The 19,867-nt window shown below is 33.4% G+C and overlaps 2 long non-coding RNA genes across 2 annotated transcripts; both read right to left on the minus strand.

Moving 5' to 3' along the window:
* Positions 1–1,195: 1,195 nt before the first annotated feature.
* Positions 1,196–5,103, minus strand: LOC133200644 (uncharacterized). The gene is made up of 3 exons (XR_009722978.1): positions 5,028–5,103; positions 3,203–3,341; positions 1,196–1,502 (listed from the first exon to the last, which is right to left on the minus strand). It is a non-coding gene; the product is annotated as an uncharacterized LOC133200644 (long non-coding RNA).
* Positions 5,104–6,913: 1,810 nt separating this feature from the next.
* On the minus strand, positions 6,914–7,344 carry LOC133200653 (uncharacterized). The gene is made up of 2 exons (XR_009722984.1): positions 7,280–7,344; positions 6,914–6,979 (listed from the first exon to the last, which is right to left on the minus strand). It is a non-coding gene; the product is annotated as an uncharacterized LOC133200653 (long non-coding RNA).
* Between the last annotated feature and the right edge of the window lie 12,523 nt (positions 7,345–19,867).

Below are 19,867 nucleotides of genomic sequence, written 5' to 3' on the forward strand. Positions count from 1 at the left end.
GCAGTCAAGTTTATAACTTAAGATTTTTGGGGTTTTTTTTCAATTCTAGCTCCCAATACACAAGTATAAGTTTCATTTTTCATTCATCTATAAGTAATATAAAATTTTTGTCTTTTCTTTCATTTTCTTTTCTTTATGTTGTTCATAGTTACCTTACACTTTTTTGAGTGAGAGCTGAATGAAAAGGCTGACTGTAGCGCAAACCCTGATTTCCTATTGAAGAAGCATTGGAAGTTTGTGCCTCATGCATAAATTGAATATATGTGTGATGGCCTTGACCCAGGGTTATTTGATGAAGTTTGAGGTGATTTTATAAAATAAAAATTTATAAAAATCTATAATTCCTGTTTGACTATATCTTGTAATTGAGAACATTTAGAGGCTCATACTTATCGCAAATATTGAGCATGACCTGCGGTTATGACTGATCTTAAATCAAGGTCATTTTTAAGCAAGTTCAAGGTAACTGGCAGAAAAAGTGTATTACCTTTGTCAAATGCATAATTTGCAAATGATACTTGACACAAAGATTGCTTATGACTAAATGGTGTTTCATGACCTTATCCAATGTCAAGATTACTGGCAGTAAATGTGTGAAATTTGTTTTCATTTCATTAATCCCTCATGGATAAGTATTGAAACTGGAAACTTCAAAGATTATTTGTTAGCTGAAAGTACATCATAACCTTTACCCATGATATTGTGGCAAGTTCAAGGTCATTGGCAAAAAAAATTGTTCATGTCAGTTCCATAATGTCTTAATGGAGAAACAGTAAATATCTCCCTTTTATTTAAAGATTTATGATGAATAGAAGATGCATCTTTTCTTTCTTAACCAGTATCATTTTGGCAAGTTCAAGGTCACATTTAGAAAATTGATATTGGCATTTTCAAAAAAAAAAATGTATAGGGGGTATAATGTTTGAGTTTGTTCACAGTTATTGAATTATGTAGGCATAGTTCAATTATAGTATACATGCAGGTAGAATCCATGACAATTCAGCCATAACTGGAAGGTATTTTTGAATCCTTAATGATAGAATTTTTGCAGATTTAGATTTTACTGACTTAACTTGGGAAAACCTCTTAGATAAAAAAAGTCACATAAGTATAGCATCAGGGCGACTATACTTTATGATATTACAATTTTTCATAGCATGTATTACCAGTACACAAAAAAAAAAGTATTGGTATGTACATGTAATAACCTTTTTATCTTGAATTCAAATAAAGATATTGAAAACACTGATACATTGTTTTATTGACTTGGGAATAAATTGCTTTGTCATTGTTGAAATGTAGATACATGCATATACACAGTACCAGTAAGTAATTAAACTTTTTCAAACAATTTTAGATATTTAAAAACAAGTAAATGTGCAGAGAGTGTAGAAGTCTGTGCACTTTTCTTGGCCTGGAATTCTTCAAACAGGACAGGATAGGTTTGGTAGGTCACCCTCAGATTCTCAACTTTGTTTAGATAGTTGCTTCTTGTGTTTCACCTGTGAAATTATTATTTCAAAAATAAATATAACAAAATGTAGTAATGTAACTGATCATTCAATGTCAAGCTAAGCAAATAAAGGAATAGATAATATAAAGTTGAAAACAAGAGGCCCAGGGGCCACATCGCTCACCTGAGCACTATGGCTAGGAAAAAGCAGAAATCGGTTTAGTCTTGAAAGGTTGAAAAGTTTAAATATAAAAGTGGTTCGGGGGGAGGGGGGGGTATGAATTGAACAAATTTGAATCTACATTACCTGAGGATGCTTCCATTTAAATATGACCAATCATGGCTTTGCTGTTCTTGAGTAGAAGATTTTTAAAGATTTTTCCTATATATTCCTATGTAAAACTTTGATCACCCATTGTAGCCACACCCGACCCCCAGGGGTCATGTTTGAACAAACTTGATTCTACACTAATCTAAGAATGCTTCCATATAAATATGACCAATCATGGCTTTGCTGTTCTTAAGAAATAGTTTTTTTTTTTTTTTAAAAGATTTTTACTATGTATTCCTATGTAAAACTTTGATCGCCCATTGTGGCCCCACCCGACTGCCAAGGGTCATGATTTGAACAAACTTGAATGTACGCTATCTGAGGATGCTTCAATGTAAATATGACCAATCATGGCTTTGCTGTTCTTGAAAAGAAGATTTTTAAAGATTTTTCTTATATATTCCTATGTAAAACTTTGATCGACCATTGCGGCCCCACCCAACCCCCGGGGGTCATGATTTGAACAAACTTGAATGTACACTATCTGAGGATGCTTCCACATAAGTTTCATATTTTCAAGCACAGTGGTTCTTGAGAAGAAGATTTTTTAGTGATGCCATTAATTTTTCACGAATTCATAATTATCTCCCCTTGGAAGAAGGCGTGGCCCTTCATTTGAATAAATTTGAATCCCCTTTACCCAAGGATACTTTGTGGCAAGTTTGGTTGAAATTGGCCCAGTGGTTCTGGAGAAGAAGTCGAAAATGTGAAAAGTTTACAGACGGGCAGACAGACGGACTACAGACAAAATGTGATCAGAAAAGCTCACTTGAGCCTTCAGCTCAGGTGAGCTAAAAATATGAAAGTGAGAGTGGGCCAAACTAAGGGTTTAATTATTAATTCATAATGGAAGTAAACAAGCTTGAAAGACACACAATTCAATCTTAGAACATGTACCTGGTATTTCTTAAATTTTAAGTTCATTTACAGTGTATGTAGGTCTGTCAACCTTTCATCAACTACTTCTGTATATAATATTGAAGGGTTTTAATTTGTAAGACAGAGTGAATTAAAGTTATACATGTATTTATCTATGTGTATTTAACACATCACCATAAATGTGATGATGCAGAATGGTCTACAAACAAACAAACTTATTTTGTGTGATCTCATAAAATACATGTGTCTTCCTTCTGTGGCCAAACATGTATAAAATTTGAAAGCTAAGGATATTATAAAGAAAACTAATATTGTTGACTGAGTTATATCCCATTCCCATATAAATGTTCAATGAAATCGATTCATAGTGATTGGACCCTTACAACTATAGTTGTCTTTCTGTAATGGACAATTCCTCTGTGTAACATTTTTTTTTAAGTAATGAGGTAAATCAAAGATTGTTGAACTTATGGAATTCATTAAGATATGATTAATATATTTTATTAATATTTAGTCATGCAATCAGTAAGAATAAATACCTGTTGGCTCTCTATTCCCTTAGGAATACACCAGGTCTAGAGCACAGTCCTAAGTTCGCTTAGAGTACATTGATCAATCTCAGCTTTTACACTAGCTGGCATTATGACAAAGGAGGGGACACAACTCAGATGTCTCAACCTGCAACACACAAATTATTTGAAGTGACCTGTTTTACACTATATCAGAGATTAAAAAAAAATCTCCCAGTCATGGTTACTTTATGGAAGGTATACTCAATGAATTGTGCCATAGTCACTGAAACTGCTTTCTGTCAATATCAAACAGCCAATTTCTGGCATAAAATTATTTACACCTTTTGCATTTAAATAAAATTAAATGAAAAGTGATTTGGAATATTACCGGTATGTACCCTAAATGACTGCGCTGAACCGTAAACTTTGTTTAATTTAAGAAATGTTTGATTTGAAAAATATAAAAAAAAAAATTCTGAGGAATTGTCAGAGAATGTAAATGTACCAAGATAGATTAATTTTGCTGGGAAATGAAAACAAAGACCAAAGGGCAAGGATTTTATTTTACAAACTAGATGTGTGTGGTAACACCACAAATGCCCTCGCAGACAGCCAAAATTTCAAATTGCAAATTGTAAATTGCACATTTGTAGCCAAGATAATGATTAGAAATTGAGAATTTTTAAATCTTTTCCAAGTTCAAGGGGGATAACTGTCAATACCATGACCAAATTCAAACTTGACCTGCATATCCCTATGACGTATCCATATATCAAATTTGAGTTGAATGTGTACAACTGTTGCCGAGATAATGAACGGAAATTCAATGATGACGGAATGACAGAATGACGGAACAGGGTAACACTATATGCCCCCCCCCCCCCCCGACCATTTTATGGCGGGGGCATAAAAATTCTGAAGATTAAGGGCTACCTATATTCTCCTACATTTCAGATGACAAGGAAAGTATTTCTATTCTGCTAAGGCAAATTTTCAAACTTCTAAAAAAAAACAAGTTCAAGCTATAGATTTCCATAAAAGAAGTGTTGCAATTATGACTTGGCAATCCATTATTATAATATTATTTCCATTTCACACAATAGAATTTGCATCAAAATCAAAGAATGTCTTGATCCCTTTCCTTTAGTGAGTGCAGAAAAAATTAAAATTAGACCCAACTATACAAGTATAGCTTATTGCATCAATTGCAAATTTTTACAGTGCATTATACATCAACAAATGCTTTAAAAAATCATGAAAAATAATTCAGAGAGCCATTAATGTTTTTTGGAGAAGTTGCTACCCTCCCCCCCTTCGCCTTTTGAAATCGTTGCAACGGGCCTTGGGGGGGGGGGGGTTCCTGTCCCCAAGCACCTGTGCATTAAACCATGAGTATCAGAACCTAATGGGGCTAATTGTAGAATTGCTGGTGGTTGGCTGGGAGCAAATCTCCCCACTTTTTTTTCCACAAAACAACATTAATTACGCCCAATAAAAATATTCAACAAAAGTTCACTGTTCAACGGAATAGAACCCCACCCGATTTCTCCAACTTGATTTCGACGAGGATGTTAATTAAAGTAGTCTTTAAATTTGACCCATTTTAACAACTATTTATTTAAGTTACAATATAACTTAAATAAATATGACAAGTAATTCAGTGTTGTCTAGATTTAAAATTAGAAACAGCTGATTATTTCAAACACTGAGAAAATTCGGTCCATCGCAGTTGAGATTATTGCTAGCCTACTTTCGTTTTCCTGAATATAAACACTTTAGCATGTTTATCAACAAAGTAGTCATTATCCTTTTGTTGTTTCAAACAAGGGATTAAGCATTTCTTTCTACATACTTCGTTCTGGGATTGGGCATGCTGAATATATTCCAGAGGCAGAGATCTACCGTATATATGATCATCAAACATTACACTTCCTGCCAAGTGGTGTCTAGCCTCGCTTTCGTATTATAAGGGATGAATAATTATTTCATTTTAAGAATAACTTGAAAAGAGATATCTCTTTCATTAAGAGAGATATCTCTTTAACTTAGAAAGATATCTCTTTTTGAAAATCTAAAGAGATATCTCTCTAACTTAGAAAGATATCTCTTTTAACGTTGTTAAAGAGATATCTCTCTAACTTTAAGAGATATCTCTCTCGCTTTAAGAGATATCTCTCTAGCTTAATAAGATATCTCTCTAAGTAAAAGAGATATCTCTCTTGCAAAAAGAGATATCTCTTTTGTTTATAGAGATATCTCTCTAGGTTATAATGATATCTCTCTTAGTCAAAGAGATATCTCTCTTGGTAAAAGAGATATCTCTTTTAGTTAAAGAGATATCTCTATAAGCTAAAGAGATATCTCTCTAAACTAAGGAGATATCTCTCTTATTGAAAGAAAAAAAATATTTTACGAATAAATAGTAAAAGGGCTTGCCATATTAATTATACAAAATAATGTTCAAAAATTAAACTACATTGGAACCAAAGGTCAATATGATTATCAGCTTACATGGGTTATGCATGTTCAAAATTGATTTGATGCAGTATGTACAAATGAATCTAAATATACAAATTCAAAAACGACCAGATCTCTTAATAAACAATTGCACATTTAAAACTAAACTTTCATTTTCAGAAATGCTAATCGAATCATCTCCCCATAACAGAACGTGAGTGTCTACAATACGTAAATTAATCATTCTAAAAATAGCATTAAACAGATCGTTTCTTGGCACAGTGTATTTCGCACAAGAAAAAAGTAATGATATGCGTCTTCTATTTTTCCACAAGTGCATAATGGACTGTCAATGATGTTACACCTAAATAAATCTTTATTCAGAACGCAATTGTGTCTTAATCTAGTATGAATTACATTCCAGTAACGAACACCAAAAGAAAAAAAGGCAGGATTATGTGTTTTTTTGAGAGTTTATACAATTTTTCAAGGAACCTATAGTTGTGGATTGTCTTTTTCAAGAGGTAAAGAGTTCCATTCCCTTATTGCAATTGGGACAAAAGATGATTTATAAATATTTAATCTACACTTAGGGATGCAATAATTTTGTGATTGTCTTGTTACGTTATTTGATTCGTGTGATCGAATGTTTGGAAATATTTCTTTCAGATACTCGAGTACCATATTATGAAAAATTTTATACATAGTTGTTCTTACGAGGGCCATTCAAACAGTTTTGTCCTTAGTGCAATAAAAAAATAAAGACATAAACTCATTAGGATTTCTTTATTTCATTCCTTCAAAGTACTCCCCTTTAACACGTATACACTTTTTCAAACGAGAAATCCACTCCTGAAATGCTTTTCTATATTCCTCTTTATGAAGACCCTTCACAAACTGATGTATTGCAGAGCCAAGTGATGCCCTAGAGTTATAGCGTCTTCCAGATAAATGTCTTTTAAGTTTTGTGAATAGAAAAAAGTCACAGGGGGAAAGATCTGGAGAGTAGGCAGGGTGAGGGATGACAATAACCCCCTCTTTACTGAGAAAATCTGTCACTAATTTTGACTTGTGGGCTGGAGCATTGTCGTGCAACAAGAAGATACCCTTGATACCAGTTTTTGGACGTTTCTTTCTGTATTGCTGTTTAAGTTTATGCAAAATTTTACATTTATACATCTTTCCAGTAACACTCTTCTTCTCGGGAATCGGAGATTGCAACACAACACCCTCCCTATCAAAGAATATAGTATAGAGAATCTTTTCGGTGCTCTGACAGCGTTTAGCAATAACTGGACGCTTTCCATGTTTCGTCATCCATACTTTATTATTAAACTTTCTTTGAGGCTGAAAATAATGCACCCAAGTTTCATCTCCTGTTACCATATCTGAAAATAGTCGATTTTTCCTCTTTTTGAATAGTTTAATGATTTTTTTCGCACATGACACACGGTTAGCTTTTTGTTCCTCATTCAGTAAATGGGGTATCCATCTTGCAGAGATCTTCCTGTAACCAAGGTCTTTTGTAAGAATTTTATGAACTGCTCCCATTGATATCCGTACTATTCGAGATAAGTCCTTAACAGTGTATCTCCCATCTCTCTCTACTAAATCTTTGATTTTCAACAAATTTTTTGTATTACTAACCGTTTTTGGTCTTCCAGATCGTACATCATCTTTAACACTTTCTCTTCCATCTTTAAATTTCTTCAACCACCTGGAAACGGTTCTATATGACGGTTTTCGGTCTCCATAAATATTATGAACTTCTTCGAATGTTTCAATTACTGATTTTTTAAGTTTAGCACAGGCTTTTATGTGGCTTCTTATTTCTCCTGTTGTACTTACTTTCTTTTCCATGATAAAACAATAGAGTATCACGTGTAGTGTATTTTCAAAACTTGATAAATCTTCAAAACCCCAAGCAATTCTTTTTCGGCAAGGACAGTGTGGTTGATAAAGAATTCAATGAACCATAACAAGCGTGTTTGAAGTGATCTACATTCATTTCTTTATGGAGGACTGGGTAGGACAAAACTTTTTGAATGGCCCTCGTACTTTGGACATTCTTCTAATAGCAAGTGGTTCCCATCCAGTTTCAAAATAGAGAGAATCTCGCGATGCCAGAGAAGTTAATCCAGTGACTATTCTTCCTGCTGCTAACTGTAATATTTCTAGTTTTTCGGAATCTTGACTAGAACACCCACACCAAACTTCAGTTGCGTATTCTAACTGAGGTCTTATAAAAGTAGTATATAAAAGAGATAAAGTTTTAGCACTGACCCTGAACTGCAATTTTTTAAGTAGACCTATTTTTTCATATGCATTGGCCACGATAGAATCAATCTACGCTGACCATGTAAGGTCGTGTGAAAAGAGAATACCTAAGTGGTTGTGTGATGATACAAAATCTAAATAACAGTCTTGAAATTTAAGCCATGGTAGATCGACATTTTTCTTAGTACTAAAAAAGATAGCTTTGGTTTTCGAAGGATTAAATTTCAATAGCCACTGTTTAGACCACTGTTCAAGTTGATTTAAATCATTATTCAATCCTCCTTGAATATCATGTATATTTTCAGAACAGTTCTGTAAAGAATTATCATCAGCATACAACCTGCTTAAACTCGACATATTTTCAGCAACATCATTGACATATATCAAAAACAAAAATGGCCCCAATACAGACCCCTGATGGACTCCAGCATGTAAAGGTTTAAAATTAGACATAGTATTCCTATGCAATACCCTTTGTGTCCTTAAATCTAAATAACTTTGAAACCATAGCAATAATTTATCACTAACACCATATGTTTGTAACTTAAATAGAAGACCTTTATGCCATACCCGATCAAATGCCTTAGACAAATCACAGAAAACCATACAACAGTGTTTTCCTTCATCTATAGCTTTAGCTATGTAATCGTATGTCTCAGTAAGCTGATAAACAGTTGAATGACCTGGTAAAAAAAAAGCCTGATATTTATAAAAAAGATTGTTTAAATGAAAATAATTACAAAGTTAGACTCGCTCTATAAATAATGATGGGTCACCTTTTCTAAATAAAGGAAGTACGTTAGCTACTTTCCACTGTTTAGGAAATACACATTCTCTTTAAGATCTATTAAACAGAATACACAAGGGAAATGAGACGCTAAAAATAGTAGCTTTTAACATTTATGACTAATATTGTCAGGTCCTATGGCCTTGTTCACAGGGAGAAAAGAAATTATATCAACAAGCATTCTGAGAGTATTGCATTAGCAATACTAGTCCCCTACCGGCAAGTGTAATCTGGTTCCCGTTAAGAATTGAAAATGCCATGATTCCGTCAAAAATCAATGAAGCGGAACGAAATGCAAACTTGATCTGTAACTAATCAAGGTAAAGTCATATACCAAAAATCAGCACAATATCTGAAAGCGTTTAGAAGAAAATTGCGGAAAACCCTTAAAAATTGAAAAGGCTGTAATTCCTTCAAAAATCAATGAAGCGGAACGAAATGCAAACTTGATCGGTAATTCATCAAGATACACTCGCACACCAAAAATCAGCTCAATATCTGCAAGCGTTTAGCAAAAAAGTGCGGAAAAACCAAGTGGGACAGACAGACAGAGGGACGGACAGACAGACGGACGAACAGACTCAGAGGAAACCTATAGTCCCCTCCGGTTTCACCGGTAGGGGACTAATAATGTCTTGCTCAACTATTTCAATGCTATTAAGAACACTATTACACAATTAAGAAAAAACTGGTAATGCAGGTTCGACATGATGCGATGCCGAAATCGAAACAAAAAAGTTGTTTAACGCCTCAATTTTGTCAATATCGCTATATGAAATATACACATCGCCATTTTCTGTAATATCCTGCAGAGATGGTATTTCGGACCTAACTTTGGTTTTGAAAACATCTTTTAATAGTTTGTAATAAAATTTTGAACTTTTGATACTTGCGTCGATAAGATTGGTCTCTATATTTTTTTAATAGTTTGCCATCGCTACTTTTTTCATATTGTTAACTTTGTTACGTAGTTGTTTAAACTTATCCAAATCTGAATCTTTTTTTTGTTTTGTGGGCTTTATTTCTTGCGCGATTTCGCATACGAACTGTTTTCCGCAGTGCGGAATCAAACCAGGGTTTATCTTTAGGCCTTATAGTTACTGTTTTTTCGGGAATGCATTGTTTTACATGGTTTAAAAAACTCGTTGAAAAATTACTCTCCGCCTGGTCTATTTCTTTGGCGTCATTAATAAGCGTATTCCTATCTGTGTTGCTTATAAGTGTATTTAGTGTTTCAAAATCTGCATTTTTGTATAACCATATTTTCCTTTCATATGATTGTTTTTGTATTGTATGTGATATAAGATAGATGTATGTGCCTTTGTGGTCGCTGAGAGAGTGTTCCACGTCTATTGTCCCAGTGTCCAATACATCTACTTGTAGATTTTCGTTAACAAGAATTGGGTCTATGAGAGATTTCGTGTTTTTTGTGACTCTAGTTGCGTCGCATACTGTGTTTTGAATGGAGTATTTTAAGAGAATTTCATTGACTACATGTATGATTTGGAGATCTAGAAAGTTTACATTTAAGTCACCTAAAATGAATTATCGGAGTTAGGAGGACGAGGAGAATATTGCAGGTAGGATCGCTGATTTCTACCCATATACATTCAAGGTTCATAGGTTCAAGATCGGGGCGTCTATTAACGCGTAGCGAGTCAGATGCATATATAATTACACCGCCCCATGTGAGTTTCTATCTTTCCGAAAAATTTAGTTGAATCCGTCAATAGAAATGTCAATAGAAATGTCTTCGTTTAAAATGTTAACATCGAGATGGGTTTCAGTGAAACATAAAATACCAAAATCTGATACAATGCTCAGAAACTTATCAAACATGGTTCTTATACTCCTTACATTTAAATGAAAAATGTCCAGTGTTGATTGGGTAATTTGAGATGGCCCCGGATTTGTCTCTATGTCACCTGACAACAATATAAGTAAGTACATAATTTGTAACATATAATTCAAAAATAAATAACTTCCATTGCGCCTTTTGACAGTAAGCATTTGGTAGTTTTTAAAATGTACTTCAGACACTCAATCAAAAAATTATTAAATTGTAGTACAGAAAATAGTAGTGATTTTGATGTACATCTACATTTACAATAGAAAAATCCAATTGCGGCTCGATATTGTTCAATTGTATTACCCATTGTCAAGAGATAAAGAGAAGTGTTGAGCGTTGTTTGAATCAGCCGCAAGGAGACATATGATAAATAAACATGCACAATTTTTTGTTTGACCTTTGATTATAGGTAAAAACGAAAAAAACATCGAGAGAAAGTTTGAGTAAAAAGAAAACAACAAACAAAAAAGAATGGTACAAGTCGCAAGGCTAAAATAAAAGGCCTGTTGACAGATACTCGGCCCATTGTTGGAAAAAATTATGTACATTGATACATATACTGCTACATGTAAGGACAGCATGATTAAGACAGTTAGAAGGAAAAAATAAGGGGAACAATTTATAACATATTGTGCATTAATAATTTACGAAACCTTTCTTACATTAAGAATGCATTTTTTTTTATGCATTAAGAATACATTTTATAAAGAAATACATTAACAGCAGATAAAAAAAAACTGTATCTACCAAAAAAAAAAAAAAAAAAGAACTGCACAAGTATAATCATTTTAATACATAGATCCTGAACCTGGAACAATAAGGTCAAGGTCATTAAAAGTGCGCTAACATATTAAGATACATTCTGATGTAGACTTTCATGAAATGTTATCCGTCTGTTTTCAAGAAATAAAGTTTTTCCAATTTTTTACGCTTATTTTTTGCTGAAAATTAAAAAAAAATACTAAGACATATTTTATGTCATTTTTGTTTTTATATACACTTTATATTAGTAAACCCCTGCCTATAATATTAAGCTTTTGCAAAAAGAATTATATAAGAAAAAAAATAATCAGTTTTGTATTTCTCATTAAAATGATTTAAAAAAATTATTAGAATTACAATTTAACTTACTGAAAGGTGGGGTTATTTCAAATCCTCCTAATTTGGGTAAATAAGTATGTAGGAGAAGTTCCGTTAGGTGTCCCATTTAAATCAAAGATGATTCTCAATTATATTAACAGTAGAAAACATTATCGTATCCTTTCTTCTTTTCGATACTTTTTTGTCGCCAACGTATAACGTTAACGACGGTCACATTTCTATTGCTAACCTCTACGAAGTTGGGGGAGCTTTTGTAATACCGTCGGCATCGGTGTTACAGATAAACGTTTTTGAAGCAGATTTTTTTTTTCAGGTATATTTATGCCCTACATTAATCAGAGTCACATAATCTAGCGTGTTTCCTTGTCACCAGTCAGGTTCCAGATGCTGCATTTTTAGCCACAGAATGTCCAGGTAAATGTTTTAAAAGCAGATTAAGTTTTTGGGAGCAGAGCAGCTGTAAGCACTTGTTGACCAGACTTACTTCATGATGCATCTACGGATGCACACTACCAGACTTGCTTCAGATGCTGGATCTGACCTACATTTCCTTAATGAATGAGCAGGTTAAAGATTTTGAAGCGGGTCTCATTTTTATGTATAACTATAAGCCCTATCGTGACCAAACTTGCACTGATGATGCATCTAGGAACACACTCTACAAGACGTGGTTCAGATGCTGGATCTTTCTTACATTTTCCGACTGACAGAACAAAAAATAAGTTTTAAAGCAAGTCCATTCCTTAACGTTAATCAACTTATTTGGGCCTATCATGCAAACGAGTAGTTATATTTTTGACTTTCTTGTAAATACTGAGAAATTCACGCTCCAACATGCTAAAGAAACGCCCTTAACTCAATATTCAATGCTTTGAAGTCTGCAGATATCCTTGTTTTAGAACATAATTATATATTTCTCCATCAAAGTTTGATTAGGGGGGCAAATATTCATTACTGAATACAGTCCTTTGAATCTACACTATGTGAGTAAGAAATAATTTCAAAAAAGTTTCCTCTTTTTTCGACCCAGTGGTTCTTGATAAAATTTTTAAATGACCCCACCCAATTTTTTTACTTTTAATTACATAATGTAAAATGCTCCCCCTGGAAGAGGGTGTGGCCCTCCATTTGAACAAATTCGAATCCCCTTCACCCAAGAATACTCTGTTCCAAGTTTGGTTGAAACTAGCACAGTGGTTCTGAAGAAGAAGATGAAATTGTAAAACATTTACAAAGGCGATGACAGAAAACAGGCAAATTTTGATCAGAAAAGCTAACTTGAGCCTTCAGCTCAGGTGAACTAAAAAAGTACAAAGTGTGTTTTATAACAGTGTACACGTACATGTAAAACAATTCTAAAGTTTACAACCCATTTTAGGTTGACGGTTTTCTTTATGATAATCTTACCTTTAATCCAACATTGTACACATATGTACATAGTCTTCATATTTTCAATCTACAGAAAATAATGTTTTCCCAAGGTAACATGGAAATTATATGATAGTGAGAAGCACTTGTTATACATATTAATGATTTGAAAGGGAACAAGATGTGTTTGTGAAACAATGATGCCCCCGTATGGCAGCTTATGGCGAAGGTTAAAGTTTCTTCAAATGCAAGTCAAAATCCAGGCCAAAAGATAAAAAATGTTGATACCCAAAGAAAGGTCTTGTCTCGAGGAATACACCTGTGAAATTTGAAAGACCTAGATACAACTGTTCAAAAGTTATGGCGAAGGTTAAAGTTTTTTAAATAAAAGTCAAACGTCAAGGTCAAGGTCAAAGTGGTTGGTATCCAAAGGAAGACCTTGTCACAAGGATTACATATGTGAAGTATGAAAGCCCTAGCACCAACCATTCAAAAGTTATGGCCAAGGTTAAAGTTTTTCAAAAGTAGGTCAAACTCCTAGGTCAAGGTCAAAGGGTCAAAGTGATTGGTATCCAAAGGAAGGTCTTGTTGCAAGGATCCAACATGTGAAGTTTGAAAGCCCTAGCTCCAACCATTCAAAAGTTATGGCCAAGATTAAAGTTTTTCAAAAGTAGGTCAAACTCCAAGGTCAAAGTCAAAGGGTCAAAGTTGTTGGTATCCAAAGGAAGGCCTTGTCACAAAGAATACACATGTGAAGTTTGAAACCCCAAGCACCAACTGTTCAGAAGTTATGGCCAAGGTTAAAGTCTCATAAAATTTTGCAAAAGTGGGTCAAACTCCAAGGTCAAGGTCAAAAGGTCAAATATGATGGTACCCAAAGAAAGGTCGTGTCACAAGGAATACACATGTGAAATATGAAAGTCATAGCTCCAAATAATCAAAAGTTATGGGCAAGGTTAAAGTTGACGACAGACAAACGGACAAACAGATAAACGGACAAACAGATAAACAAACAGATAAACAGACAAACAGACAGACAGGACAAAAACAATATACCCCCGGGATCTTTCGATCCGGGGGCATAAAAATTACACCCTTGTATAACACCAAATGTAATGATCCATGCATAATGTTCACAAGGCAAATCAGATCATGTCTACATATTAACAATGTTAAACCAGCTAGATCATGAATATTCTTTAAGACATTTCATCTTGAAATTTAATTTGTTTTTAAAACTAAGAATAGTTATTTTGTGAAAATTAAGGTTTAAGAAGAATTTTAAATATTAAACTGCATATACTGCATGCTCTTTATCCATGCATTGCAATCACAACCTTTGAATTTGTTTCTCCAATATCATTAAGGATGATGTTTCCTCAGGGTTTTAGTTGACAGAGACATTAATTGCTATAAAGTATGTCTTAAATCAAAAATTGTTTTAAATGGACAAAATAACCATGCAATAAATTAATATCAATATCAAACATTAATATTTGACAAAACTATTCAACAACTGAATCTAGAATTATGGTATGCAGGGGAAATTCAAAAAAAGAATTTATTAATTTTTTTCTTACATTATCATAAAAATTAAGTCCCTCTGTTTTTTTTTTTAAATATATTATTTTGCAATTATTATATTTTTTAATGATCATATATAATTGGAAGGGATGCAATGGAGAAAATCTGAAATATAAACAAGAGCCATTCCAGGTGGCATTTAAAAAAAATTGATCATTGACATTACATAATTTTAATATGCAGAATAAAGGCAATATTAGTAAGTTGAAGCAATAAATAATCTACAGTTCCCATCATTCAGGTTTTTTTTTAAATGGGTTAGAATTTAGAAATTGACAGAGGATATTCATACTCAGGACTATTTATTAACGACGGACCTAATTCATTTCTGCAATAGAGTTTTTATTTAAATTTTGATATGAGGTAAAGTGACTGATTTAAATTCCCTTTGTTTATTTTATTTAGCAACACTATTCTCATTTTGATTATATTTTATTTTCATTATATTTTATTATCATCCTAAGCGTTTTTTTACTCTTGTATTCATATTTTGTAGAGGAAGAAAATCTTGGTCATACTGCAAACTTTTCATGGATTTCTCCAATTGCTCAGAGGCCACTGGCATGAACAAGAGGCCCATGGGCCAGTGGTGTAGCTAGCCAAAAAATTACTGTAAAAAGACAAGGGTTTGGGGGGCTGCCTTGAGGCCCTCAATGGGTCCAGGGCAGGGCCCTGGTATGAGCCTAGGGGGTGAAGCCCCCAGAAGCTCATGGAATTTAACAAAAAATTGTCTAGTTTTGACAATACTTATAGCTCCACAAAATCCTTTTCTTCAAAAGAATTTTTGGTTATCATGAATAAAAACATTGTTATATATATTTAAATTCATGGCAGAATTATTTTGAATTTTAATAAAGAAGGAGATAGCTATTATGGACTAACAGAAAAACAAAGAAAAGGCTCTAAATAGAAAATTCAATATTTTGGTAGATGTTCTGGGATTTATTTCACAAGAAATAGTTTTTTTAATTATCTTATATGCAAATTAAATTCTATATATACAACTACAAAAAATCGAACTTTTTCCATTTGAACTACTGTTAAATTTTACTTATTGATTATTTTGAAATTATAGTACTAGCACAATGCAGTAAATTTAAGTTTTAAAATTATTAGGAGAATTAGTAAATAGCATATTTCATGATTTGCTATTGCTTTGAATTGAAAATATTATGAAAGTCGTCCTTGAAATACCAAAACCATTACAAGGAACGAGAAGTACATTTACTAAAACCATTACATGAAACGAGAAGGACCTACATCAAAGATCTTATATAATAGCTGAAAATATTATAGTTTATATGTAGGGTAAAATAAATATAGGACTTTTTAAAGTCTAAAACATATTTAATTTTGATCTATTATTGAACTTTTGGCATTTAAAAAAAAAAAATAATTATTTATGTTGAAAATCTGTGTATTCATTTGCATCGTTGCATAAAGGGTGCTACGCCACTGCCATGGGTCACAATGCTCACATGAGTATCTTTAGCCCTGCTTTTCTTCAGATTTCCAAAAAAAAGATTTCTACATTCCCATGAAAAATTGTGTCCCCATATTATAGCCCTACTCTAACTCCAATGGTCTCTGTAGTCACACAACATTAGGATGCTTCAATATCATTATGACTATAATGGCCTTGCAATAATGGAGAAGCAAATTATTTTCCTGTATACATGCAGTATGTGAAATTTGATCCCTATTTTAGCTAACTCTAACCCAGGCTGCGTTTTAATTTGAAAAAAAAAAATGAATCCACTCAACTTTGAAAAGTTTGCATATGAATGGTACAAAAAGTTTCTGAGAAGATTTTCAGAATTTTTTTCCTATATCATCATCCCATGAAAAACTGATCCCAATTAAGACAACCCCCAGGGGCCATGATTTATTTAATTTAGAATCTACACTACCTCAGGAAGAATATTTTTCAATATATTTCAATGTAAAACTTTGATCTTCTACTGTGGCCCCGCCCTACCCCTGGGGCCATCATTTCAAAAATTTAGAATCAACACTACCTCATGAGGCTTTCATACAAAAGAAGATGTTTAAAGAGTTTTTTTCTATATATTTCAATGTAAAACTTTGATCTTTTATTGTGGGTCCACCCAACCCGAGAAGGCCATGATTTGAAGAATTTAGAATCTACACTACCTCAGGAAGCTTTTATATAAGTTTCATCTCTTATGGCCCAGTGATTCTTGGGAAGAAGATTTTAAAAGAAATTTTCCTATATATTTCACTGCAAAACATTGATCCCCTATTGTCACCCCACCCAACCTGCAGGGGCCATGATTTGAACAATTAAGAATCTACACTACCTCATAAAGCTTTCACACATATTAGCTTTCAGCTCAGGTGAGCTAAAACAAGAGGTCCATGGACCACAATGATCACCTAAGTAACTTTGGCCCTGCTGTTCTTCACCAGATTTCCTCCTTGTAATACAGTACCTATTGTGTTCATCCCCATCCCCGGGTCATAATTTGAACAATTTAAAATCTACACTACCCCAGGATACTTCCATATAAGTTTCAGCTTTTCTGGCCCAGTGGTTCTTGAGAACAAGATTTTTAAAAAACATCTTCCTATATATTTCAAAGTAGAATTTGGATTCCCTATTGTAGCCCCACCCTACCCCCGGGGTCATGATTTGAACAATTTAGATTCAACACTACACCAGCGTGCTACCACATAAGTTTCAGCTTTTCTCGCCCAGTGGTTCTTGAGAACATGATTTTTATATATTTCAATGTAAAATTTTGATTCCCTATTGTGGCCCCATCCTACCCCCGGGGTCATGATTTGAACAATTTTGATTCTACACTTCTACAGAATACTTCCACATTAGTTTGAGCTTTTCAGGCCCGGTGGATCTTGAGAAGATTTTTAAAGATTTTTATTTTATATTTCAATGTAAAAATTTTATTTCCTATCCTGGCCCAACCCTACCCCTGGGGTAATGATTTGAACAATTTAGATTCTACACTACCCAAGGATGCTTCCACATAAGCTTCAGCTTTTCTGGCCTAGAGGTTCTTGAGAAGAAGATACACTTTTAAAATTTTTCCTATATATTTCAATGTAAAACTTTGATTCCCTTTTGTGACCCCACCTGGGGGGTCACGATTTGAACAATTCAGATTCTACACGACACCAGAATGCTTACACTTAAGTTTCAGCTTCTCTGGCCCAGTGGTTCTTGAGAAAAAGATTTTCAGAGATTTTTCCTATATAATTCAATATAAAACTTTAATTTCCCATTGTGGCCCAACCCTACCCCCGGAGAAACGATTTGAAGAATTTAGATTTTACACTACCCCAGGATGCTTCTATATAAATTTCAGCTTTCCTGGCTCAGAGGTTCTTGAGAAGATTTTTTACTGACCCCATCTATTTTGGTCTTTTCTTGATTATCTCCCCTTGTAAGGGGGATTGGCCCTTCTTAACTCCTCTAAAACTCTCATTTATCCAAGGATACTTAATTGATACCAACTTTGGTTAAAATTGGCCTAATGGTTCTTGAGAAGAAATTGAAAATGTGAAAAGTTTACAGACTGAAGGATGGATGGATAGACGGACGGACGACGGACAACAGATGATCAGAAAAGCTCACTTGAGCATTCAGCTCATATGAGCTAAAAATGGGTCATTCAAAATTATCTGAAAGTGAAAAAATAGTACCATAATCATATGTATACAATGTACAATAGTTCTTTTTTCATTCTCATCAGTGGATTTTTTTTTTTTTTTTTTTTGCCATCTGAGTAAACGTCATCCTTAAAGCATTTTAATCATGAAAATGCACAAACGTGATGTGAATTTAGTAAAGAGAGAGATTCGCCTCAAAAATTCATAATAGACATAAACTTTCATATTATTATTTAGTCGTTGTCGATGTCATTTATTTCTGAAAATAACATTTCTGACTAAGTGTAAGGTAAAATGTATTATGAAATTGATTTATTTTATTTACCTTTACTGTCAATATACTACGTGTATTTGTAAAATTTGAAATGCATTAACAGTAAATCTCTGTAAGATTTAACGAAGAATAGAGTACCCGAACCTTATCTCTGCTTGTAATGAAAGGCTTAATATCAGGTAAATTTTGTAGTCTTTGAACGGTACTTTATATGTTTTTCAAGATGAACTCTCGCCATCTCGTCAGCGACTTCTTACATTTACTTAGCTTTATTCCAATGAACGTTGTACTTACGTCGTTCAAAGGGAGATCATTTGAGTACATCCAGAGTTACCTTATGCAAATTTCACAAGATAACTGCTAAGCATTTGAGAGATAAGTATAAATTGGAGATTTCTGGAGGGTGGTGGTGGGCTAATATTTCTGCTTGTTTCAGGCAATAAAGACACATAAAGTCGTGAACCAACCTGCTTCTGCTTCATGTATCTGCACATGCATGTACATGCATTGTACTGCATGTGCAACCTGTGCACCTTATGCTTGATCAGACAAATCGCTCTTATTTTAATTTACACATATTGATATCTTGTTGGGTTTTTTTAATAATTTTTAAGCTCAGATATTTGAATCTTAATATATTTTTTGTTCTTGAAACTAATGTTTTGTCTACATAAATCAGAGATGTGACTGTGTTTATTTTGTTGGATCAAAATGGTAAGGAAACTTATTCTTTCAAATGATTGTGAATGCATTTGTTTGTACAAATTAAGATATAGCAATTACAAGATGTGACTAAATAAGGTACGTGCTCATTGTTGATTTAAAAACGATACAAAACTTTTCTTTCTGTTGGGAAGAAGTCATTGTTGCAGTCTTTGAAAAGTAACTGTTTTGTGAGCTGAACTCTAGTCATCACGTGACCAGAAACCGTTCAACGCTATCAATCCAAAGCGTGAGAGCTCTAACCGACGACTCCCTAGACTTTTGTAGATAAATGATTTTTTCAATAGTAACTGTCAAAAGATTGCATTTTGGCATCAAAGTTAGATATATTGGCTACGCATTACCGTTATAAGATCAATAAAGAACCCTCCATTACATTTTTTAACCAAAAAATTATAAAATTCATCTTCGATGTATCGGATTGAGTGAAATTCGTTATCTTGACAAAAAGCTTGCAATTTCACTCATTCACATCAATTATGCGTAAGAAAGAACTAAGTACGTTACGTATTATTCGAAGGCCCACAATTTTTCGTATGTTGATATACAAGTTTGTAAAAATATAACTACTATGTACATGTAGAAGACGATTGGTAGTTTTCATATATGCATAACAAAATT

Source organism: Saccostrea echinata, unplaced genomic scaffold (assembly GCF_033153115.1).
Source record: "Saccostrea echinata isolate AGI-Se365-2 ecotype Australia unplaced genomic scaffold, CSIRO_AGI_Sech_v1 ptg000002l, whole genome shotgun sequence".
NCBI classification, from domain to species: Eukaryota; Metazoa; Mollusca; class Bivalvia; order Ostreida; family Ostreidae; genus Saccostrea; species Saccostrea echinata.